The sequence below is a fragment of the Lissotriton vulgaris genome, chromosome 12 (assembly GCF_964263255.1).
Source record: "Lissotriton vulgaris chromosome 12, aLisVul1.2, whole genome shotgun sequence".
NCBI classification, from domain to species: domain Eukaryota; kingdom Metazoa; phylum Chordata; class Amphibia; order Caudata; family Salamandridae; genus Lissotriton; species Lissotriton vulgaris.
The window spans coordinates 452,593,164-452,611,938 of record NC_141700.1 but is presented as its reverse complement, the minus strand read 5'-3'; positions in this window follow the sequence as shown (position 1 = coordinate 452,611,938).

The window sequence follows — 18,775 nt, the reverse complement described above, 5'->3', positions numbered from 1 at the left end:
GGAGCCTGGCCAGGGACGGACAGATAGCTTGTTCCCGGCAGAACTCCTCTCGGGAGGGGCCCCCCTCGTGGCGCCACTGCACCAATTCGGGCAGATCACCCAGCTCGGTGATCTGTGCGGGGTCTGGGTGTATGGCTTTGTGGTTAGCGACATCCTCTCCTCGAGGGGAGAGGTCGGGGGCCTCGGCTGGATCGGCCCGGTCACCAGCCACAGGGGGAAGGCTGGCGGTGTCATCCTTGATTTCTCTGTCGGGGGGCAGTCGGGCTGTCATAGATCGGGTGGTGGCGCACACCCACTCGGGAAGACACATCATCCCGAGGTGGGTTCGGCGCTCGACCTTCTTCCATGGAGAACTTTCCAGGTCATTCCCCAGGAGGTAGTCCACAGGTTGGGAGGTCCGTACTGCTACTTTTATTTTGCCTGCTACTCCTTCCCATTCAAATGGTATCAGGGCTACCTTACACAAGCTTTCAGAGTTATCGGCTGAGATCACAGGGCACAGGACATTGGGAAGGATCTGGTCTTCTCGCACTAAATGTCTAAGGACACCAGTGATGCTGTCTCCGGTGTCACGGAGGGCCTCCACTCGGTGACAGTTCACTATTACTGTCTGGCGGTACTTCTTGGTGTTGGGGGGCAGGGCATTCCCGGGGACCATCTCTCTATCTCCCAGGGATACTAGGGCCATGGCAGCAGGTTCCCATTCCTCGGTGTGCTCAAACCCCTCCCCTAGGGCTACATTCGCTATCTGCTTAGCCGGGGGAGTGGTGGTAGGGATACGTGGGGCCATGGGGTACAGGGGATCACTGGCGTAGTGACCGGACTGGTGACATCTAAAACAAGTGATGGTCACTTGGTGCGGCCTACCCGGGGGACTGGCAGTGGCGGGTGGAGGTGCGGGGAAATTAGACTGTGCACTTCCCGGGGGGTTACGCTGGGGACCAGACTGGGCGTCCCTGGGTCCTCCTTGGTTTCCCCCTCCTCTCTGGTGGGGTGGCCCTTGATTGGTGCGGGGATAATCCCCTATGGGGCCCCGGGAGACCCGGGTGTTCACCCAGCGATCCGCCTCGACGGCCATTTTCCTCGGGTCTGCGAGCTTGCTGTCGAGCAGATGCTGGCGTAGTTCCACAAAACAGTTTGTGGACAGATGCTCCCACAACATAAGGTCAGTTAGTTCTTCCATGGTGGTCACTTTGCTGCCCTTGACCCACCCGTCGAAGGCTCTGCTAAAAAATGGACTAGGTAGACACTAGAGCTTAGCCTCGTTTGGGCGGAGAAACATCCGGACACCAAGGGCAATGAGTTTTTCACTATACTCCTACTCGGGAGCCAGTTCGCTGCCTGAGGAGTAATTTCCGATCTCCTTTGCCGATTCGTCACACTCCCCGTGACGGACCCCACCTCCCTCCAGTAATGCGGCCCCGGCTTACTTGACACAGATGCGGATTGCCGGTTAGGTTGCTGAGACGCCGATACCTGGGGTCACAAGGCGCTTATCAGCACTCTGGTTTCCTGCCATCTCAGTCTCGGGTCGAGATGCTCCTCCCTCGGAGTGATCGATGCACACAGACTTCACCGCCCGATACTCTCCTCAGTGAACGGTGAACGGCACCTCTGGGTCTGCGCAGCCGTCGACGCTGTGGTACTACCCCTGGCGATTCTTCTTCAAACTGCTGTGCATGCGCAGAAGACGTCGCAGCTGCACTTCTTCCGACGCTCTCGCCTGGCTGCTCCCTCTTCGCTGTCTCCACACGCCGGGGTCCCGCCTCTCTCGATCCGCCTCTTCCGTCACTGCCTCACTTCCTCGGACACCCTCCAGCACTTCACCAACTCGCAGGGGAAGTCGGTGCCAGACAGAGCCCGTACCCCTACGCAGAGTTGTCAGCTGGACACGCCGGGTTCCGGTTCACGGTGAGACCTAACAGAAGGACGCGCTGGCTCCTTAGATGCCTTAGGGGAAAAGCACCCAGCGCCGCAGTAGATAGAGCGATCCTTCAGGGTTGGGGTTCACCCCTTCTTACAAGCGCGATTCTTCTCAGAGACCTCAGGGACTTCAGTATGTCCTGGAGAGGTCGTACAAGGATTTTTGGAATGGCTACCCTGGTAGGGTTTGGTCAACACGGGTGGGTACAGGTTAATACAGGAGTTCAGTCTGCCCACAGGTCAATTCCGCTCCTGGACAAGCGCTGTCCTCAGAGTCGCCTCCCTCCTCACCAGTTCTACTCTCTAGTAATCACTGGCCAACACAAAATGGCTGCCTCACATCCTGCCTTATATAGGTTCCCCTCTAGAGGTCCAGCAAAGTCCAGAAGGTTCTGGAAGGTCTCTGTATTACCCTATGGGACTTCCTCAGAGGTTGGCAGTTATGGCAGTTAATGGCCACCATTTTGGGTACCTTCAAGATTTTAGTCAGGAAAGACACCTAGCCCTCAGGTAAAAAAAAAATATGAGGGCAAAAGAGCATCTAACCCCTGCCAACACCACAAAAATCCAGTGGACACAAAAAGATTGAAAAGGTTTTGAGGGGCAAAAAGGGGACAAAATAAATAATTAACAGAAGGGCTACTCAAAGGGCAGACAGGTCTAACACGCGTCCCCCCCAGCTGAAAGTGGGGAGAGCTACCCAACCCCTTGGGAGTCCTCATCACTAAGGCGGAAATACCTAGAGAGACCGTCTGCATTGGCATGGTCCACTCCAGGCCGATGTTCCACCCGGAAGTCCATTCCCTGTAGGGAGATGGACCATCTCAACAACTTGGGATTTTCCCCCTTCATTTGCATCAGCCAACGAAGAGGTCGGTGGTCAGTCTGAACCAGGAAGTGCGAGCCAAACAGGTATGGCTGCAACTTCTTCAGAGCCCACACCACCGCGAAAGCTTCCCGCTCAATGGAACTCCACTTCTGTTCCCGGGGAAGCAGTGTCCTGGATAGGAAGACTACAGGCTGATCCAGACCCTCTTCATTGAGTTGCGATAACACTGCCCCAATGCCATGTTCGGATGCGTCTGTCTGGACAATTAACTCCTTGGAGAAGTCTGGGGCCCTCAGGACCGGTGCTGCACACATTGCCTGCTTCAATTTCTCAAAAGCTTGCTGATAAGCCTCTGTCCAGACTACCCGTCGAGGTTGTTTCTTTGAGGTAAGCTCTGTGAGGGGCGCTACAATAGTGCCATACCCCTTCACAAAGTGACGGTAGTAACCTGTAAGGCCCAGGAAAGCTTGGACCTCAGTCTGGGTCTTGGGGGGTTCCCAGGCCATGATTGCCTCAATCTTTGCCTGGAGGGGCTGCACTGTTCCCCTACCCACCAAGTGACCTAGGTACACAACCGACCCCTGCCCAATCTGACATTTACTGGCCTTGATGGTCAAGCCAGCTTGTTTCAGGGCCTGGAGAACTGCTTGCAAATGTTGCAAATGGTCCTCCCAACTGCTGCTGAAGACAGTAATGTCATCCAGGTAAGCAGCGGAGAAACCCTCCATTCCGGAGAGGACCCGATTCACCAGCCGCTGAAAAGTGGCAGGGGCGTTCTTGAGCCCAAAGGGCATCACACAGAACTGGAAGTGTCCCTCAGGTGTGGAGAAAGCTGACCTTTCCTTTGCTCCATCTGCAAGGGAGATCTGCCAGTACCCTGAAGTGAGGTCAAAGGTACTCAAGTATTGGGCATCTCCCAGCCGGTCAATCAATTCATCCGCCCTAGGGATCGGATGAGCATCAGTTTTGGTAACTGAGTTCAGTCCCCGGTAATCCACACAGAACCTCAGTTCTGGAGTGGTGCCTGGTGGAGCTGCTTTCGGCACTAGAACCACCGGACTGGACCAGGGGCTACTAGAAGGTTCAATAACTCCTAGCTCCAGCATCTTGGTAACCTCACCGTGGATGCTGGCCTTCACCTTGTCTGACAGCCGGTAGGTCTTTGACTTCACTGGTGGGCTGTCTCCTGTGTCCACATCATGGGTACACAGGTGGGTCCTTCCCGGGACAAGGGAGAACAACGTAGAGCACTGCTCCAGTATCTGGCGGCAGTCCTCCCGCTGTTCAGGAGTTAGGGTTGGGGAGAGAATCACTCCTTCCACTGAGCCATCCTTTTCCTGAGACGAAAACAAGTCTGGGAGAGGTTCGCTTTCCGCTTCCTCTCCTCCATCAGTCACCATCATTAAGATGACCTCGGGCCTCTCATGGTGGGGTTCGAGGCGATTAGCATGTAGCACCTGTAGGGGCTGTCGAGGGGTCTTAAGGTCCACCAGGTATGTGGCCTTACCCTTCTTTTCTAACACCTCAAAGGGGCCTGTCCAGTGATCCTGGAGGGTACTTAGCTCTCCAGGCTCCATCACCCACACTTTCTGGCCAGACTCCAACTCCACCGGGTGAGCGTTGTGGTCATACCACTCCTTCATTACAGCTTGACTGGCCTCCAAGTTGTCAGAAGCTTGCTTCCACAACTTTGCCATTTGGCTCCTGAATGCCAGCAGGTATCTCACCACATCCTGGGGGGGCTTCCTGGGAGACTTTTCCCATCCATCCTTCACCAGGCTGAGAGGTCCGCGTACAGGGTGCCCATACAGAATCTCGAAGGGGCTGAAGCCCACTCCCTTCTGTGGCACTTCCCTGTAGGAGAATAGCAAACAGGGTAGGAGGACGTCCCATTTCCACCGCAGGCTTTCAGGCAGACATCTGATCATGCCCTTCAAGGTCTTGTTGAACCTTTCTACCAGTCCATTGGACTAGGGGTGATAGGGAGTGGTGAACCGGTAGGTCACTCCACACTCCTTCCACATTGCCCGCATATACGCTGACATGAAGTTGGTCCCCCTGTCAGACAAAACTTCCTTGGGGAAACCCACCCGGGTGAAGATCCCCATCAGGGCCCTAGCCACTACAGGTGCAGTGACAGTCCTCAGAGGGATTGCCTCTGGGTACCGCGTGGCGTGATCCACCAGAACCAGGATAAACCTGTAGTCGGTGGATCCAATGGCCCCACAATGTCGATGCCCACCCTCTCAAAGGGGGTGCTAACGACAGGTAGTGGTTCCACAGGAGCTTTCAGCTTCACCCCTGTTTTCCCACTGGCTTGACAGGATACACATGTCCGACAGTAGGTATCAGACGCCACTTTCATCTGAGGCCAGTAAAAGTGGGGGACAAGCCCAGCAAAAGTCTTGTCCTGACCTAAGTGTCCTGCCAAGGGTATTTCATGAGCTAATTCTAACAGAAAGGCTCGGTATCGTTGTGGGACTACCAAGGCCCTTGATGAACCGGGTAAGGGTACCTTGGGTTCACTGTAGAGGAGTCCGTCCTCCCAGTAAATGTGGTAGTGTCCCGCAAAGTTCCCTGCTGCCTGGGCTTCGGCCTGTCGCCTCAGTCCCTCAAGGGTAGGGCACTCCTTCTGACCCTTACAGAACTCCTCCCTGGTTGGCCCTCCCTCCACATGCCACTCAGCAGGGATGGGTAGGTCCTCCAGAGAGACTACTTCCCCCTCCACGGACTCCTGGCTCACCACCGCAGGTGGCCGATCTGTCACATGGGGCGTGGAAGCCGAAGCAGGCTTCTCCTGTCTTCGGGTCTGTCCCTTTTTGGCAGCGGGCTGGGCCATTGTTCCAGGCTCCAACCCGGGCGAACTCCCCCTCCGGGCAGTCGCAGACCTTGTGCTTACACAGGCCCAGTCAGGTGTACCCAGCATCTCCGAATGAGTCCGGTATTCCACCTCTCTCCAAGCATTGTGCTCCATGTCATTCCCCAGCAGGCAATCGACTGGCACGGCAGGGCTTAAAGCAACTCGAAGTGAACCTGCAACCCCTTCCCACTCAAAGGGAACCTCGGCCACAGGGTAGTGGCCCATTCTGCCGTCAGCCATCGCGGCAGGGTGGAGTACATTGGGAATCACCTGCTCTGGAGACACCAGTTGACTCCTTACCATAGTCATACTGGCTCCTGTATCTCTCAAAGCCTCCCCTCTCTGGCCATTGATGGTGATCCATTGCCCATACTTGGTAGTATTTGGGGGCACCTGGATCTTAGGAACCATCTCCTGATCTCCCATGGACACTAAGGTGACACCCGCCCACTTACCCCCCTTATCTAAGGGCAACTCCTCCCTGAGCGCTACACTAGCTACTCCTGGGGCTTTTCCTCCAGTGGGAGGGGGTGGTCTCTTTGGGCATTTGACATCTCCCTTATAATGTCCAACACCACCACACTCGAAGCAGTGAACAACCCTTGGCTGCTGGCTTTGGCCAGGATGAGGGTTTCTGGGCGGGTTAGCCTTAGGGGTGGAACCTGTTCCCTTTCCCTGGAAACTGTTTTGGGGACCTTTAGAGAACTCCCGCTTTTTATCTCCCCCCTCCTTCTTCTGAGGGCCGCCCTGTCTGGCCTTTTGGGAATCCCCTCCAGTCCCCTTTGAGGACACCCGGGTACTTGCCCAGATGTCCGCCTCCTCTGCAAGCTTCCGAGGGTTGGTCAGCTTGCTGTCCACCAGGTGTTGGCGCAGCTCGGGAAAACATTTCTCGAGTAGATGCTCTTTAAGAAAAAGGTCATATAACCCCTCATAGTCCTTCACCTCGCTGCCCTGTACCCAGCCCTCCAATGCCTTCCTCGCATAATCCAGGAAATCCACCCAGTTTTGGGTGCTTAACTTGTGGCTCCCCCTGAACTTTTGGCGATACTTTTCCGGGGTTAGCCCAAACTTTTTGATTAACGCTACCTTCATGGTGGGGTAGTGGGTCTGCTCCTCCTGTTCTAGGGCCAATAATGTGTCCCGACCAGTGGGAGGCATATACTTATATAACCCACCCCCCAGTGTTTCTCCTGGATCCCATGGGCTCTTAAAGAGACCTCATAGGCAGCCAGCCACTTGGCTATATCATCCCCTTGGCTATAGCTGGCAACTATGTCTTTGGAAAGGTAGGGTCTGGACTCCCTGGTTGGTTCTCTTGTTTCGCTGCCACCATTCGGAGAGTTGGAGGGTCCGAATTGTAGGGCCTTAAGTTCTAGCTCTCTTAGTTTAAGCTCACGAGCCATCCTCTGTTCCTCCCTCTCCTGTTCTAACCTGGCTAACTCACACTTCAGCTGCCTTTTCTCCCGCCTGTCTGTTAGTTCAGCTTCGGTCAAGCTTCCTCCGGAGACACTACTGCCCCTCCTCGAGTAGGTCATTGGTCCTGGGAGTAGGATTCCCATCTCAGGATGGAACAATCCCTCTACCCCTATGACTGTGTCCCGGTCCTCCCCCTATTCCTCCTCCTTCCCTTCTCCATGTGCTGCCACCCAAGCCCTCAAACTGGTTTGGAGTTCCCCCTTCTTGGCACCACGCTTAAAGAACACTCCCATCTGTTGACAAAAGTCCCTAAGCTGGGCTACAGAAAAAGTGTCCAGTTCTTCCAAAGCAAATTCCATTTTGCTGAAAAGCAAGGTAGGGACAAGCACACAAAAAGAATAGATTCACAATGGCTATTTGAAGCTACCTCCACCCACCACCAGGAATGAATTTAGAAAAAGCAAAAGTAGTAATTGGGAAGTCCGCCAGGAGAAAACTCCTGGTGTAGGTCAGTGGATTACACTTAGTTACTGCAGAGTAGTCGCAACCACAGTTCTCATCCCACCGCTAGACACCAATATGTTGGAATTAGAGTTACCAAGTCACATAGGGTAGCCTGGCCTAGGGTAAGACAGTCAGTTCCTAGAAGCACAAGTGTAAAGTTTGTGCACTACCCAGCAGTAACTCAATGCACTTCCACACAAAAACTACACCACACCAAAGTTGGAAAAATACGAGCTGTTTTATAAAAAAAACTCTTTGTTGATTTGACGACTTATTGTCAGGTTTCAATACATCATATAATCTCACATGTTATTATTACTTTACATTACATATTTATGACATTAGCAACCTTTCTAGGATATGCTCCTGTAATTTAAATACATTTTCTACACACTTCAGCTCTAGATCAAGTTTCTGAAATTGACAAGCTCTTTTACAAAACCAAGAAGCTGAACTTTACCACTACAGTCTCAAAGATATTTCATACAAGACATTCCAGCTTACAACTCCAGCTTCGGTAATATAATGTACTTGTTGTACTATGTGTAACCCAAAAAGGGGAAGATTGGTAGTTACTTCCTTTGATTCAGGGCTACTTCAAGTTGTCCCTAGACCCTCTTTAGGCTATGTGGCCCCTTTCATAGAGCGCTGTGTTTCCAGGACAGTTGCAGCACCTACACCCTTTCTTTACCCCCAGGTCGGCCCTTGTCTTCCTGGGAATCTGGACTAGGTAGACACTAGAGCTTAGCCTCGTTTGGGCGGAGAAGAATCCGGACACCAAGGGCAATGAGTTTTTCACTATACTCCTACTCGGGAGCCAGTTCGCTGCCTGAGGAGTAATTTCCGATCTCCTTTGCCGATTCGTCACACTCCCCGTGACGGACCCCACCTCCCTCCAGTAATGCGGCCCCGGCTTACTTGACACAGATGCGGATTGCCGGTTAGGTTGCTGAGACGCCGATACCTGGGGTCACAAGCCACTTATCAGCACTCTGGTTTCCTGCCGTCTCAGTCTCGGGTCGAGATGCTCCTCCCTCGGAGTGATCGATGCACACAGACTTCACCGCCCGATACTCTCCTCAGTGAACGGCACCTCTGGGTCTGTGCAGCCGTCGACACTGTGGTACTACCCCTGGCGATTTTTCTTCAGACTGCTGGGCATGTGCAGAAGACGTCGCAGCTGCACTTCTTCAGACGCTCTGCCTGGCTGCTCCCCCTTCGCTGTCTCCACACGCCGGGGTCCCGCCTCTCTCGATCCGCCTCTTCCGTCACTGTCTCACTTCCTCGGACACCCTCCAGCACTTCACCAACTCGCAGGGGAAGTCGGTGCCGGACAGAGCCCGTACCCCTACGCAGAGTTGTCAGCTGGACACGCCGGGTTCCGGTTCACGGTGAGACCTTAAAGAAGGATGCGCTGGCTCCTTAGATGCCTTAGGGCAGAGGTCTTCAATCTGTGGGGCGTGACCCCCAGGGGGGTCGTGGAGTCCTTTGAAGGGGGTCGCAGATTCTGTCCCTGGCTTGGGCTGATGAGGGTGCTCATGGCGAGGCCTAATTCACACCGAGGTGTGAAAAACATCGAAGCCTCATTAACAAGTAAAAGACTTGTCAAGTACTCGGGTGTGTCTGTGTGTGTCCCTGAAGCCGTTTCGAGCTGGGGGAAGTCGGGGAGGGGGGCTGGGGGAGCAGGCTGTAGTGTAGCCTGCCCTTTGAGGTCAATGGATATTGCGGCGCCTGGAGCTGTGGGTCCCGTGACACATCCCCCGCCACCAGCAGGGAGGCACAGAGATGCCCTCCCATGATCGGGAAAGAAGGAAAAACACGCAGAGAGATACTGACCCCCCCTCCCCCATGAGAAAGGCACAGAAAAGGTGGGTGAATGAATGATGGGTGGATGGATGGATGTAAGGATGAAGGATGGATGGATGTGTGAAAAGGTGGGTGCATGAATGATGAATGGGTGGATGAATGATGAATGGGTGGATGAAAGGGTGGATGGATGAAAGGGTGGATGGATGAAAGGATGGATGGATGAAAGGGTGGATGGAAGGAAGGATGAAAGGGTAGCTGGATGAAGGATGTATGGATGGATAAAGGGTTGCATGGATGAATGATGGATGGATGGATGTGTGAAAAGATGGGTGGATGAATGATGGGTGAATGGATGGTTGAAAGGGTGGATGGATGAACGATGGATGAATGATGCATGGATGGATGTGTGAAAAGGTGGGGGGATGAATGATGGGAGGATGGATGAAAGGGTGGGTGGGTGGGTGGATAGATGAAAGGGTGGATGGATGATGGATCTATGTATGGGTGGGAGGATGAATGGGTGGATGGATGTATGTATGGATAAAAGGTTGCATGGATGAATGATGGATGGATGTGTGAAAAGGTGGGTGGATGAATGATGGGTGGATGGATGGAAGGGTGGATGGGTAAAGGATGGATGTATGGATGGAAGGATGAAAGGGTGGATGGATGAAGGATGGATGTAAGGATGAAAGGGTGGACGGATGAAGGATGGATGGATGGATGAAAGGGTGGATGGATGGATGGATGAAAGGGTGGACAGATGAAGGATGGATGGATGTATGGATGGATAAAAGGTTGCATGGATGAATGATGCATGGATGGATGTGTGAAAAGGTGGGGGGATGAATGATGGGTGGATGGATGGATGAAAGGGTGGGTGGATGAAGAATGGATGTATGGATGGATAAAAGATTGCATGGATGAATGATACATGGATGTGTGAAAAGGTGGGGGGATAAATGATGGGTGGATGGATGGATGAAAGGGTAGGTGGATGGATGAAAGGGTGGATGGATGATGGATAGATGTATGAATGGGAGGATGAAAGGGTGGATGGATGTATGGATGGATAAAAGGTTGCATGGATGGATGGATGGATGGATGTGTGAAAAGGTGGATGGATGGATGAATTAATGATGGGTGGATGGATGGAAGGGTGGATGAGTAAAGGATGGATGTGTGGATGGAAAGATGAAAGGGTGGATGGATGAAGGATGGATGTATGGATGTAAGGATGAAAGGGTGGATGGATGAAGGATGGATGGATGAAAGGGTGGATGGATGGAAGGAAGGATGAAAGGGTGGACGGATGAAGGATGGATGGATGTATGGATGGATAAAAAGTTGCATGGATGAATGATGCATGGATGGATGTGTGAAAAGGTGGGGGGATGAATGATGGGTGGATGGATGGATGAAAGGGTGGGTGGATGAAGAATGGATGTATGGATGGATAAAAGATTGCATGGATGAATGATACATGGATGGATGTGTGAAAAGGTGGGGGGATAAATGAAGGGTGGATGGATGGATGAAAGGGTGGGTGGATGGATGAAAGGGTGGATGGATGATGGATAGATGTATGAATGGGAGGATGAAAGGGTGGATGGATGTATGGATGGATAAAAGGTTGCATGGATGGATGTGTGAAAAGGTGGGTGGATGAATGATGGGTGGATGGATGGAAGGGTGGATGGGTAAAGGATGGATGTGTGGATGGAAAGATGAAAGGGTGGATGGATGATGGATGGATGGAAGGATGAAAGGATGGATGGATGTGTGAAAGTGTGGGTGGATGAATGATGGATGGATGTGATGAGGTCTAACAGGCGCATTTATGGTTGTCAAAAGATGATGATGAGGAGTACCAGTTTCTAGAAACTTTTGTCAGAAGGGGGTCCTTACCCCTAAAAAGGTTTTACAAGGGGGTCTCGGCATCAAAAAGTTTGAAGACCTCTGCCTTAGGGGAAAAGCACCCAGCGCCGCAGTAGATAGAGCGATCCTTCAGGGTTGGGGTTCACCCCTTCTTACAAGCGCGATTCTTCTCAGAGACCTCAGGGACTTCAGTATGTCCTGGAGAGGTTGTACAAGGATTTTAGGAATGGCTACCCTGGTAGGGTTTGGTCAACATGGGTGGGTACAGGTCAATACAGGAGTTCAGTCTGCCCACAGGTCAATTCCGCTCCTGGACAAGCGCTGTCCTCTCCCTCAGAGTCGCCTCCCTCCTCACCAGTTCCACTCTCTAGTAATCACTGGTCAACACAAAATGGCTGCCTCGCATCCTTCCTTATATAGGTTCCCCTCTAGAGGTCCAGCAAAGTCCAGAAGGTTCTGGAAGGTCTCTGTATTACCCTATGGGACTTCCTCAGAGGTTGGCAGTTATGGCAGTTAATGGCCACCATTTTGGGTCCCTTCAAGATTTTGGTCAGGAAAGACACCTAGGCCTCAGGTAAAAAAAAACTATGAGGGCAAAAGAGCATCTAACCCCTGCCAACACCACAAAAATCCAGTGGACACAAAAAGATTGAAAAGGTTTTGAGGGGCAAAAAGGGGACAAAATAAATAATTAACAGAAGGGCTACTCAAAGGGCAGACAGGTCTAACACTTCCATATTGGCAGCTGTGCTTTGTTAGGTGTAGAAAACACCTCCCCGGTTAACCAACCGTGAGTCACAAGTAAAAAAGAAGGGAGGCCTCCTTAATAGTCCAATAGGGGACAAGGAGAAAATGAGTGAAGAACTTAACAAGTCCCGGTAATCAACTCTTGAAAACCCTTTTTGTATATTACCCTCATAACTCAAAGTGCCAACTGAATAGAAGCGTGTACCATGTAAGACATGCAATAAAAACAGAAAAATTGCTGTAAATTAATAAAACATTATTTGTTTGTTAAAAAGTTGAACAATTTATTACAAATCAATAAAATCATTAATGCATAACAACAATACAGTGCCATATAATTAAAAAAGTTAACATATGTTATTTTTTAAAAGTGCCTATACAAATATGTAACAGATAAAAACCATCAGATTCACAATTGTCAAGATAATCAGATCCACGTAATTCAGAGTTGTCAAGGTTGTCGACGCAGCGTTTCGGTGTATTACAATATCACCTTCATAAGGACAAACAATTCTATACAAAGAAAGCGTACAATTAGATGCATCCTAAGCACTTGTTTAAAAAAGCGCATTTCTTTTACATTTATCAAGGCACTGATCATAATTACAGAGAGTCTTATACATATTTCTACACAAGTCTACTTTTCCATTTGTTTAATAAAGATGGCATTTGAGTTACAGTAGGCTATACGTTCAGGTTCCTGACTATGTGACTTTAAGTCAGTGTTAGGTAGCTTTTAGAAGGATAATCCATTATGCATACCTGCAGACGCTTAATTACTCCTCTCGTTTTAATTGGAGGTGTTTTGGGTTCATATAGTAGATCATGGAAAAGACGCTCTGGTCTACCAAGTCAAAAATGTGAAATTCCTTTCTGGGAGGGGCACAAAATAACAGGGAGTGACTGTTAATTGGAGCATCACTTTTCATTTATCAATTTGTTCGGAGCTTGTAGATGACTCTGTTATATAGAATTACCTGTGAATTTCAGGAACTCAATGATGAGGATAACCTATCTAAAGGCTATGATATCCTTCTAGCAGAAAAAGACTGGCCACCAGAGTTTGTCAGGGAGTGCCCACATGGCAAAGAAATGATTATGCCTGCCTTCTCAAATCAAATTCCAATTCATAAAAAATACACATTTTCTAGAAAATGGGCAGTGGCCCAAGCCCCTGCATTATATAACAAGCATTTACAATGCAACGGTTTCGCCTTTGGAAAAGTTAGAGCTATTGGCATTGTAAATGACAAAATTTGTATTTATGTGTTGGTTTTGAAAACAGGTAAATAAATGGCATTGTCATTTACATTGCCATTAGCTTAATCTCTCGCAAATGCGAGACCTATTGTACCCTACGGACGAGCTCAGCAGACAGCAATTACATCACTGCAACACATCGGCCATTTTTAATTACAATGCAATAGGTCTCGCAAACAAAGTTTGAGTTATTGGCATTGTGTATGACAATGCGTTGCATACAATTTTTAGCAAACTTTGAATTGGTGAGCAGTGATAGTGTGTGCAAGAGTATGCTGTTCTTGAAAGCAGTGTGGTAGAAAGTGCAGGAATTTGGGTGACCTGAGCAATGTGGATGATGCATCTCAGGCACGGGGCTGACGCAGTTATTATTCAGACAGCTCTGATGATGCACCTCACGCACGGGTCTGACGCAGTTATTATTTACACAGCTCTGATGATGCACCTTAGGCACGGGCTCACAGCTGTTATTATTCACACAGCTCTGATGTTGCACCTCACGCACGGGCTCACAGTTTTTATTCACACAGCTCTGATGATGCACCTCACGCACGGGCCTGAAGCAGTTATTATTTACACAGCTCTGATGATGCACCTCACGCTCGGGGCTGACGCAGTTATTATTTACACAGCTCTGATGATCCACCTCAGGCACAGGCTCACAGCTGTTATTATTCACACAGCTCTGATGATGCACCTCACGCACGGGGCTGACGCAGTTATTATTCACATAGCTCTGATGATGCACCTCAGGCACGGGGCGGACGCAGTTAATATTCACACAGCTCTGATGATGCACCTCAGGCACGGGCTCACAGCTGTTATTATTCACAAAGCTCTTATGATGCACCTCACGCACGGGCTCACAGTTGTTATTCACACAGCTCTGATGATGCACCTCACGCACGGGGCTGACGCAGTTATTATTTACACAGCTCTGATGATGCACCTCACGCACGGGCTCACAGTTGTTATTCACACAGTTCTGATGTTGCACCTCACACACGGGGCTGACAGAGTTATTATTTACACAGCTCTGATGATGCACCTCACACACGGGGCTGACGCAGTTATTCACAGAGCTCTGATGATGCATCTCACGCAAGGGGCTGACGCAGTTATTATTCACACAGCTCTGATGATGCACCTCAGGCACTGGCTCACAGCTGTTAATATTCACACAGCTCTGATGATGCACCTCACGCAAGGGGCTGACGCAGTTATTATTCACACAGCTCTGACGATGCACCTCAGGAACGGGCTCACAGCTGTCATTATTCACACAGCTCTGATGATGCACCTCACGCACGGGGCTGACGCAGTTATTATTCACGCAGCTCTGATGATGCACCTCAGGCACGGGCTCACAGCTGTTATTATTCACACAGCTCTGATGATGCACCTCAGGCACGGGCGCACAGCTGCTATTATTCACACAGCTCTGATGATGCACCTCACGCACGGGGCTCACAGCTGTTATTATTCACACAGCTCTGATGATGCACCTCAGGCACGGGGCTGACGCAGTTATTATTCACACACCTCTGATGATGCACCTCAGGCATGGGCTCACAGCTGTTATTATTCACACAGCTTTGATGATGCCTCGTAGTTCAATACTGAGGCTTTCCTGTGTGTGATGGTCCAGGTTGACTCCTCTCTCGGTTGGACTCTGTAGGCCACGCTTCACTGCGAGGCTGCGCAATACGCAGTGACACAATCTAACAGTTCCATGTGCCTTGTCATGGGTACTTGTAACAAACCGTGTGTCCTGCACACCTGTAGATCATCATCATGGCTCTTGTCTCGCGCGCGGTTTGTTGTCAAGGCGGCGCCTTCAGAGCGCTTTGTTGTCGTGGGGGGGTCCTCGCAGGCCGAACGCACAACAGAGTTGAGGTAAGAAACCGGGTGGGGGGGCTCAGGAGAAAACATGGCGTCTGGCACCTTCTAGCTGCCTGTCAGCACAAGCTGCTCCATTATTAATTAAGACACCTGGCTTGCTTGCAATAAAATCGTTTAAAAAAAATGCTGCTGGGGGTGAACGGGCCATAGAAAGCGTGGGGCTTGTGGTGTACTACTCCTCTGCCCCCCATTTGTGACACACAGTTCCATTGGCTCGCCCTTCCAACTTCAAATGTAACCCAATGCCTCCTCCCTCTTCAGTCTGTCCTCTCCCTGCCCCATCTCTCCCAGACCCACAAGATTAAAAGTCTAAGTGACTAAGTCTACATACAGCATAGGAGGTGAATTGAAAATATTCAGCAAACACCATAAAGTCAACATGAGAAATACAGAGTAAACTCTAACAGACACCTAATATAGTCTGGGAATGCTGCCTCTCACCAGTGATAGACCTTCCTCCATCACACAGCGAAGCGCTACGGCCCAAGGCACTATAGGAACATCACTCTCGCCACTTGTGCATGACACCAAAACGTTTCCTACATAGGCTCACAGCAAGTTTAACACCCTCCAACAAAGCACTCTCTGTGGTGTATCTGATAAAGCGCTTCAGCACCCCACAGTAGGGTATAAGGCACTATATCAATGCAACTACATACTACCGCTATATCATCCACGTCTTCTGAGGGAATGCCCGTTGGTGTCCCATCCTGTCTTGTCCCTCAGAGTTGTGTCCCCTCCACTGCCCCACCTGTGCCCGCTCTCTCCACTGTCCCGATCACAGCCCTCAGCATTGTCCTGCCCTGGTGGCTTCTACCCCCAAGCCCGCGCTCTTAGCGTTACGCACACACATTACTACACAAAGGAGGTCATCGTGATCTACAATATAGGAATTAATTTTAACTTTACCACGCAGCAAGGCCTGTGCTGCAATGACCGTCTCAGTCATCATCCCTTCTGTGTCATGAAGGATTTTTGGCAGGTTCTGGGTCTGAGCTTTAATGAGTGAACTCCGGTGCACTCAAACATCTAATGCAGCTAGTCCAGAGTAATCTAATCCAGCCAGTCCAGAGCAAAATCAGAAACATGAGCTGGTGCAAAACCAGCTCCTCGAAGTTAAGAAACACCTAGGTCTCCTTTGGGATTCTGGCGCGGAGATGAGCCATCATGTTTTGTAAGAGAGCCCCGCAGAAGGTAAAATTAGAAAAATTTGAATGCATTCAAAGACCACGTCCCATCTGAAAATTAAACACGAACTTCATTAAACAAGTGCAAGATGAAAAAAAACGAAGACGTGCTCGTGACGAAAACTACCGTGGGGCGGGACTTCTGTTTCGTGCTGGAAGCTCTCGCCCACTGAGTGGCTAGCCAGGAGAGGAGCAGTGGTGACGCGGGGCTCCCATGCCCGAGGGAGAGCCCCGCGGTGGCGGCTGAAGTCCGGAGTGGCGGTAAGTGGCCCTTAGTTGTAGGAGGCGGAAGGGGGTCTCGGTGCACTCGTGTGTGTGTGTATATTTGCGCACGACGGCGGGGGGGGGTGTGGTGTGATGGCCACAGCGTTCTCGCACGCGCGGCCCGCTCCGATCGCCTTTTGGAAGATGTGCGTGGCCAGCTCATGTCTCCTGGAAAGCTGAGTCGCTCACTATAGGTCTCTGGCAAGACCGCGGTTAACGCCACGAGACCTAAAAGCCCTCTAAAAAGGCAATCTACACGTTGTACAAAAAGGGGTGCTGCAGGTGCATTAACCCACATAGCTGTTGTGCTGGGGAATTTCCGCCAGTGTAAGAAAAATTAACACATTCATACCCTCACTAAGTAAGCAGGAGAAGAATAAAATCCAGTGCAGTGTGTTTATTATTAGTCTTATGCAAAATAACCTGCCCCATATATCTAGGGCTATACGGTGACCATGAAGTGCAAGTTGTGCAACAAAACAAATTATTACAACTTAAACGCATGGTTTCAATTCAGGTGCAGAGCAGCCAGTGCACACCTGAGACTGTGTGTGACTTACCTGCATGAGACTGCAAAGACTTAGGTGCAGATTTAAATTTCGTCAGTTTCTCCACCAGGGCACCTGAGTTAATTACTCTATCGCCCTAACAGAGATGTTGTCCGTTGATCAAGCTGGTGGTCATTTCTTAAGTACTGCAAAAATCTCCATCATGGCACTCGCCCTCACCAAGAGAAAGCTGGACTATCGGAACACCCTCTATGTCAGAATCAGCTAGCAACTCACTAAAAGATGTCAAACCATGCAGAACGCAGCAGCCAGACTCACCCTTAACCTCCGAAGCATAATGCACAACATATCACACCCGAAGGAACTCCTCTGGATCCCCATAAACAAACAAGCACAGTTCAAACAGTAAATTAAGAGGGGGTGCTGATTGTAATGGCTTTGAAAATGATGCAAGTGGTTTTGATAAAGGCTGAGAAGGGGAGCCATCAGGCTAGGGGTGATGTGAGATATTTCTTCAGGCCCCCAGACGAGATGTGCTGCAGTGATTAGGAAGCCCCTAATGGGTGCCAGTGTGGAATCTGTGACATAAACAATGATGAAGGCCAGTTCCAAGGTAGATTAGATAAGTAGATTTATTGAGATAAGATATCATGAAGATCCCCACCAGGAGCAGCCTTCCTGCTGCTCAGCGCATACACTAACTGCCAACCTCACTCATCCAACTTTCGACAGTATCACCACGCTCCAACATTCCACACCACATTCACACTGGCTGAGCAGCAAGTACAACAATCTGGTAGGACTACTTTCTGGAAGAAATAGTTTCCCTTTCTTTAGAAGTAACAGCTGGAACCTGACTGTATTTTCAAAAAAGATGAATTAAAACTTCAGCCCCAGTCAGCAGCCCTACAATCAACAGCTCTCCCTGCCCACCAACTATATATCCTCCAACCACATCACTCTGAATCATAACATTCCTGATAAGCATATTGCACGCATTACGTGCAATTCTTTTAAGGAGGAATATCATACATTTCTATTAAGGTAGAGCATCATTATGACAGAACATAATATCATAACACCCTTCAGAAATATAAAATTATACAATGGAGAATAAAGGCTTGACCTGCATTTCAGTGCTGGGTCTTGGTCGTAAACAGACAATAAAGAAACGAGCACATACATGCAACTTCAGTTCAATAGTGGAGTGGAAGATGTACACAGTTATGGTATTGAGACATCATTTCCGCATCCATTTATGGTAGCTTAACGTAATTTCCGGGATACAGTGGCAAAGATACAGGTCAGTAAAGCAATGTTTATGAGGTAGGGCAAATCCTCACCTCTTCTCTATGGAGTCGATGTTGGCATGTAGCAGCCACAGCTCCTCGGTCTTGTCCTGCCGGGAGGACAGGATGAGGTGGTGGCCAGTCAAGCACAGGGTTCCCTCTACAGGCGGGTGGAAGGGCCGGTGCAGCTGCACGTTATCCACCGTGGGGGTCTTGATCAACTCGCCGAACTCCATCCTGAGCCCCTAAGCCAGCGAGCACCGGCGCTGTCCCAGCGGCTGCGGGGCTCAGGTGTGTGCACACCCGGTGAAGCTGTATGTCCCAGCCACCCAGAGTGCAAACCCACAGAGGCAGAATTCAGCTGCAGCTTGTAGATACAGTTGACGGACAAGCTCCCT